Here is an 8,368-nt window from a genome sequence, read left to right as displayed (position 1 = left end):
CCTGGACCAGATTATTCAAACAGCCACCAACAAGGCACTCATCATTCTGGGCACCATTTTAACACTAGGGTGGGGAAATTCTGGTGCCATATCAACACTAGGATGGAGACAAACAGAGACAACTAAACAGGAGATGGGAAAACAAGACATGGACAGTCTTGTCGACGTCATCTGGGAAGAATTTGATCCTGTAACTCCTAAGGAAGTGGACAGGATTATGAGAAGGTTGAGCTCCTCCACATGCTTACTGGACCCGTGCCCTTCCTGGCTGGCCTATGCAGCTCGAGAGGGGACACGAGGCTGGTTCCTAGCGGTCATCTCTGCTTCTCTGAGTGAGGGTCACTTCCCCACCACCTTGAAGGAGGCGGTGGTGAGACCTCTCCTCAAGAAGCCCACCTTGGACCCATCCTCTTTGAATAACTTTCGTCCAGTCTCCAATCTTCGCTTCCTTGCGAAGGTTGTTGAGAGTGTGGTGGCGCACCAACTTCCTCAGATCCTGGATGAAGCGGTTTATCTAGACCCGTACCAATCAGGTTTCAGGCCGGGCTACAGCACGGAGACGGCATTGGTCGCTCTGATGAATGATCTCTGGAGAGCCCGGGACAGGGGCCATTCCTCTGTCCTAGTCTTATTAGACCTCTCGGCGGCTTTCGATACCATCGACCATGGTATCTTGCTGCGACGCCTCAGGGGACTGGGAGTGGGAGGCACGGTTCTGCGTTGGTTCTCCTCCTTTCTCCAGGGTCGCTCGCAGTCGGTGCTGACAGGGGGACAGAGGTCGACCCCGAGGCCTCTCGCTTGCGGAGTCCCTCAGGGGTCGGTCCTCTCGCCTCTCCTGTTCAACATCTACATGAAACCGCTGGGTGAGATCATTCGCAGTTTTGGAGTAGGGTACCATCAGTATGCTGATGACACCCAGCTTTTTATCTCAACTCCAAACAATATCAGTGATGCCCTAGACGTGATGTCCCGCTGCCTGAAAGCGGTCCGGGAATGGATGGGGAGAAACAGGCTTCAACTGAACCCGGACAAGACTGAATGGCTGTACGTACCGGCAAGCCAGGATATTCAGAACGTCCCACTGCTTAACATTGGGGACAAGTTACTTCCCCCTGTTGATAGGGCCCGCAACCTGGGTGTCCTCCTAGACTCGCAGCTCTCCCTGGAAGACCACATAGGAGCTGTGACCAAGGGGGCCTTCTCCCGGGTTCGACTAGTTCGCCAACTACGGCCTTATCTGGACCTGGATTCCTTACGTACAGTCACCCATGCCCTTGTGACCTCTCACCTAGACTATTGTAACGCTCTCTACATGGGGCTGCCCTTGAGATCCACTCGGAAGCTTCAACTGGTGCAAAGTGCGGCGGCACGGACACTCTTGGGAGCCTCCCGATACTCCCATATCACACCTCTCCTCCGTGCGCTGCACTGGCTTCCGGTTGCCTTCCGTGTGAAGTTCAAGGTGCTAACAATGACATACAAAGCCCTACATGGCATGGGTCCGGACTACCTACGGGAGCACCTTCTGCCAATGTCAGCACCCCACCGTCCTGTGCGCTCCCACAGAGAGGGCCTCCTCAGGGTGCCACCGCTCAAGGAATGTCGGCTGGTGGCCCCCAGGGGGAGGGCATTCTCAGTGGGTGCGCCAGCCCTCTGGAACAGCTTACCAACCGAAATCCGGATGGCCCCTGACCTCCGTACCTTCCGTCGCGACTTAAAAACTTTCCTGTTCCAGCAGTCCGGCCTGGCATGATAGCGTTAATTGGGGTCCCAGTTTGTTTTCATTAGTGTTTCTTATTATTTTTATTGTTCAATCTGTATACATTCCTTCCTCTGTACACCGCCCCGAGTCCCTCGGGAGAAGGGCGGTTTATAAAAACTAATAAATAAATAAATAAATCAAGGTGCCTCCCCCGCTTACTGTCATTTGATGGATCAAAGACCAGAAAGGATTGAAAAACCACTCAGCATATTCACTAGCCTATCCACAGTTGCTCCTGATGTCTTCCACCAGATTCCTCTGTTGTCAAATGCCCTATAGATCAAGATCAAGAAAGTGATCTCACAGATGAGCTCAAATAAAACAGAGTAGGATGGCATTCTTGCTAAGAACTTGAAAGCACTAGACTTAAATGTCTTGCAGGTGTTTCAAAACATTTTGAAGGCATTTGGTCCACAGAAGAGATGCCCAATGACTTCTGTGTTGCCCTCATTGTGGTTCTCTAAAAAAATAAGAGAAGTAAACCAATCTTCAGAAGCTATAGAGATAACTCACTGCTGTCCATTGTAGATAAGACATCTGCCCACATTCTCCTGAACAAATTAGCTATTGTCTCAGGAGGGAAACTCCTAGAAGTGCATTGTGGATTTTGACCAGAGGCTATAGCAGACATGATACTTGCCATGAGGCAAACCAAGGAGAAGTACATTAAGCAAGCCTCTTTATCTTCATTGACCTGATAAAGGCATTTGACAAAGTGCCTCCATACAGTCAATCAAGAAACTGTCAATGCTGCTAACATTGGATGTTCCCGCTCTGACAACCAATGAAAATGCAGCTATTTTCTTTTCTCCTTTAACATGCTTTTTCTTACTTACTTCTTACTTTCTTACTTCAGGTGCAGCAGAGGGGGGTTTGGGATTGAAAGGTCAGCCAGCCATAATAACGCTGCTGTGGGAACCCAAGGACAAGCTTATAACATTTTGGCGGGCTGGGGAGAAAACCCACATTTTAAGCTAATTGGGGAATGTGATTTATGGCAGTTAATTAGAGTTGGGAATTGCATTTTGTTACTTTGTATCCAGGGGAAGGGAATTTAGTTTTGGGGTTCAACTATGTAGTGCCGATACTTTGTTTTCCGAATGAAATGTTCTTTAAGGAAGAATTTTGCCTTGAAGTTCTTCTGATGGGTTTCGTCTATCAGAACCATGACAGAAACTTTATCTGCTGATGACTATGTGTTCCAGAATTAAACAACCAGACAAAAACTTCTTTGAAGTATTCCCACTATGGCTGTAGGAGGAAAGGAAAGGAGAGGAGGGGAGGGGAGGAGTAAAGTAAAGGAAAGAAGGAAAGGAAAGGAAAGGAAAGGAAAGGAAAGGAAAGGAAAGGAAAGGAAAGGAAAGGAAAGGAAAGGAAAGGAAAGGAAAGGAAAGGAAAGGAAAGGAAAGGACTATAGCTTAGAAAGTTACTACTCCAGAAATTAAGAAAGAAAATATATTGATCACAAATCATTTCTAGAATGCAATCAGTAAGAAAACTATATTGTAGAAATTATTTTATTTTTAATACAGTATACTACAAATATATCTTTCATAACTCTGATCCCTGACCCTCAATCTCCATTTTCAATGAGCATTCTCATTAGTCTTTTCATTTATACCTGCTCTTGAAATCTAAGGCATTTCCTCTATGCCCAGTGTCCCTGTTTTTTTTATTTGCTGTTATGAGTTTTCTAATAAAGTAAATATTATTTTAAGAATAAAATTTTGATGTACCCCGGGTTTTGTAAATCAGGCCGCACACTTTGCACAGCACAGATCTCTGCAAATGGAATATTTTTTGCTTTTCATTTATAAAAAAAGTAGACATATTTTCTTTGTATTGGCCTGGCTGCTATATTCCTAGTTACAAGAAAGGGGGAAAAAAACTTCTGGCAACAATAAACACTGGTAACAAATATCACTGCTAATGAATATGAATTGGAAATGATGGGGTAAGTGGTGCCACATGGGTATGCATACATTATATACTATAATTATATAATTTATATTGTTTTAGCATATAATGATATGCGAAACATTATCCTGATTTCTATTGGGTGTCTATGTCAATGCTGCATTCGTTCTGGGCTGTCCTGATCGGATTAGGCAGGACTAGTATAGCAAGACTCTTAAATGTTGAGTAATTTAGACAATAAGGACTGATGAGTCAAAGAACTATAATATAAAATGTACATCTAACAGTATTCTGATTAAATAGAAAGATCAGTTAAGATAAAGATATTTCTCAACAATGTCATATTTAATGCTATTTAAAATCATGCAGTTTTATTACAGATCTATTTTTTTAAACTTTCTTTAAGCTTATTTTTATTTTGTTCTGTAACTGATACTGTATATAGGTTTTGTTAACATATGCACACACAGACAGAAAAAATATCCAACAATTTTAGAATTTGTGTCATTCTCTGATACAGTCACCTCCATTCTGCGTAAATTACATATCACATACATTGTGCTTTCTTTGAAATTTTAAAACCACTTACAAATTTTAAAAAATAAGGTAACTTAGTTCAAAGCATTCAAGTCACAATAAGTGGTCTATAATAATGATGCTTACAAGTAGGCCTTATATAACAATGCTTTACTTTCTATATTTTATATCTCCATGTCCCTAAGAGTAGATTGACATCAGACATTATACATTTTGGACTACTCAGGTAGCTAAATATGAATAATTGAGCCTTGTTACATTACTGCCTTTTAACTCCGGAATCTTCATTGTCCTAATGGGATAAATGATATCCACTACTGAGAGATAACACTACCATTTGCTAGGAAAATTGCTCAAAATTGAACCAGCTTGAGTCAACACATTTGAAGCAGTATGGAGATTTGATAAGACTCATTTTTTGTGTGTTTTAATTTAAGCCTATCATTGAGGTTACCAATACAAACTTTGCTTTAAAGTTTTCTTACAAGAAATTCTGGAATGTGTTATATCTCAGAAGTCTCTCAATGTTCAATAGGGCTGAGGGAGATGAAACTGAGTGGATAGTAAATCTGCATTGCCCTAGGCAGATTGAGATGAAAAGAATCCGTACATATTGTACCTTTGTGTTATTAAAATATGCTAGTTAATTTTGAAACAAAAGCCCTTCTGTTCTGATATTATTTTATATACTGTATATTGTTTCTTAACTCACTGCCATAATAAAATAGGTTGTAATTAGTTATAAATAATCCAATTATGTACAACTGTCTAGTAAAATGTAAGATGGCTTCCTGACTATAGGAAGGAGGCAATGTCAAAACACTTCTAAAATCTTGCCAAGAAAACTACAGGAACCTGCACAGGCTGTGCCCAGAAATAAGCAATGACTCAAAGACAGACATGTCAAACTCGTGACGTCATGTGACATCGCGCGATGTATCAGAGCTTTTTCTCCATTGCCAGCAATGGGGTGGGCGCGGTTTTGGCGCGATGCATCCGGCCCGTGGGCTGGCAGTTTGACACCTCTGCTCAAAGACATGGCCACACTCACACAGAGAGAGACAGACACCCAGATGTTCAAAGTTAAGAGAAATATCAGAGTCTCTCACCTCATGTTTTGGATGATTGATAGTCCCCAGGATAATATTTTAAAAATGTTTTTAATTCACGCACAAACACAATAGTATAATGTAGCTTTTGGAATTGAACTTAAAATTTTATACTTTTTATATCATAAAAATAATTTAATACACTCAGACTTGAAACTTTACTAGTTTTATATTGGGTAATGATTGCACATCCAGAAATTATTAGTCAATTGATGAATAATAATTTACTTGCCAATGCATTTATTGTTTTAAATAAACTAATTATAATAAGCTTTAAAAGAACAATAATAAAACAAGCATAGTGTACTGTTGTACTTTTTAAAACAAGGAAATGAATATATAATTCCATGTCATACATTATATAACTTATAACAATAACTTTTTAAATTAAAGATATTTTGTCTATGTAAAATTCATAGCCTGAGTCACAAGTGTCTAATCTCCCTTGTAGTTTCACATTTTCTTTTTTGAAATCTATAAGTTCTACCAGTTCTTCACTATTCTGGAGTGCTGAAATGTAATCATCCTCAGATGAACCTTGGGAGTAGGTGTAAGAAATAACAGTGGCAATTTAACACTGCACAGTCCAATCTGAAACAAAATATATTTGTAGTAATCAAACTTGAACAATATGTATTTTTAATTGAACTCTATTGCCAAGATGGCTGGTTACTTCCTCTAAAGAACTGATTGACAGATAAATGCTAACATTTCACTTCAAGCTAGCTAGGCATCTTGGGAAATATTAGTATGTAATATCTAAATAAAACACTGCTTTTGTTTATAATGTTAAACATCCCTATGCATCAGAACACCTACAACAAATAAAAGAGAAGGTTTTTTTCCCCTCAAAGTAATGTCAAAATAAATTTTCTTGTGAAGCATCTATAGTCTAGAATGGAATGATGTCAAATGCAGTACAATTATTACATACAGCAGTTCTAATTTTTATATAAAGATGAAAGGCCCATAACATAATGAAACCAATTCCTGACCCAGCAAATGCCACTGATCAACTATGTATTTATTCTCTTCTTGGAGTAGTATCACTCAAGTTAATAGTATGAAATTTTCCTTGGTCTTAAAAGGAAACATGTGTTTTCTTTCTAGTAGCAAACAACCAGTTTAGAGACTTAGTTATATCTCCAAAGGAGTTGAATTATAATCTCCTATTCTCACTTATAGTATTGAACCTGTGCATTGTTTGGTTCTGTAAATTCTTAAATAATGCATTTTTACTAGTCCTAATTTAACTAGAAATGAATCTGAATGTAAATGAATGAGCCAACAGTCACTTTATCTAAGAATAGGGGTGTGCATTCACATTGGAATGACTAAGTGGAAATGAATGAGTTCCATTTAGGACAACTGTCATCTGTTAAAAAATGAATACTTTAAGCCCATGTTGGTGAACTATGGCACACATGTCACAGATGGCACACAGAGCCCTCTCTGTGGGCACGCGCACCATCGTCCCAAATCTAGGCCTTCAGTCCCATCCATGAGCAACTTGCATCAATACCCATGCAGGGCAAGGTTGCCGTGCCCACCCCCACCTCCCCCAAGCATTTTTTTTTTACTAACCTGCCTTTCAGCTGCATTCCATTTCTCTGTTCGCTTCTCAGGTTTCACTGTGTGTTTGTGGGACTATCAGTTAAAAAAAGTTTCATCAGACTTTCTAACTTGTCGCGAGATCTCAAGAAGTTAGAAACTTTTTTTTAAAAAGCGATAGTCCCACAAACACAGGGCAAAGGGTGAGAAGTAAATGGAGAAATGGAATGAAGCTGAAAGGCAGGTTAGTAAAAAAAACAAAAACACTTGGGAGAGGTGAGGGCATCTGGACGGGGGCAGGCGTGGCCTTCTTGTGCCAGGCCAGCCCCTGCAGCCGCGGGGTAGCCATGCTGGGCGGCGGTGGGCAGGGCGTTGAGGTGGGGGCTGGCAGGCCAACCAAAACAGCAGGTGGAGCATGGAGGTTTGGGGAGGGAGGGTGCTGAAGTGGGCGATCAGGCCATTGGCAAGAGCAACACGTCTGAGTGGAAAGCGGCCTCAGAAGAAGTGGGACAGGTAAGGAAAGAAATTTCCCCCCAGAAACTGCCTTTTTTTCCTTATCTGACTCCCAGCTCCGTGCTGTTTCTCCTTTGGAATCCACTGCTGCTGCCACGTGCAAGAAAATGAAGGGTTTTTTTGGGGGGGGGGAAATGGTCAATCAATCAATTCAAACTTCTTGTGAAAGATCGCAAATGAAAATGATTGAAGGGTAAGCCAAGTACATACTGTATAAAAAAATTGCTTCAATATGAGCACATGCTTCTATGTTCTGCTGTACTAACACCTCTTTTAGTAAGTACTGAGCTGATTAATTGCCTTATAAATAGTAGAAATAGCTTTTTTGACCTCTTGCAGGCAATCAGCTTAGCTTCCAAAGCATGAAATTCTCAGTTGCCTTATCTTAGCTTGCATACTGTATCTACAAATGTTATTACTGGCCATAAATTTGCCATCTCTAGTTTAGAAAGCCAGCCACAAATTTTGCTTGGCTCTGCAGTGAAAGCCCACTAGTGGATCCAGTTTTTTTTTAATGCCACTTTCAATTTTATTTTAACAAACTTATGACAAAAAGACTTCATCAGTATTGCCTGCCAAATATTGTCTTTTACTTATCAAAACATCAGTCACGTCTGAACAAATATGAATGATAAAACATGTTTGCTATATAAAAGAAATAATCTTAATCTAAATGAAGATATTTGACCTAAATTATGTATGAATTATTTTATGCCTGCTACCAAGTCATAAAGATGGCTTAATCTAATTTAAATTAGGTATCTAGCTTTGTGATCCCCATCACTTGTTTCCTTTAGCAGAGACTTTATTTATATTTTTAAATATTTTTATTCAATTCATGGAATTTAGTGAGCCAAACTGAAAGAGCAATGAATGGATTTGAGATCATTAAGCCAATGTAATATATAAGAATAATATTTATATCAAGGACTAAGGTAAAAATAGTATATAAAGAGGTGTGTGTTTGTATATATAGGTA

The sequence above is a fragment of the Vipera ursinii genome (assembly GCF_947247035.1).
Source record: "Vipera ursinii genome assembly, chromosome: 4".
NCBI classification, from domain to species: Eukaryota; Metazoa; Chordata; class Lepidosauria; order Squamata; family Viperidae; genus Vipera; species Vipera ursinii.
The sequence above is the reverse complement of the archived record's forward strand: the minus strand, read 5'-3'. Positions refer to the sequence as shown.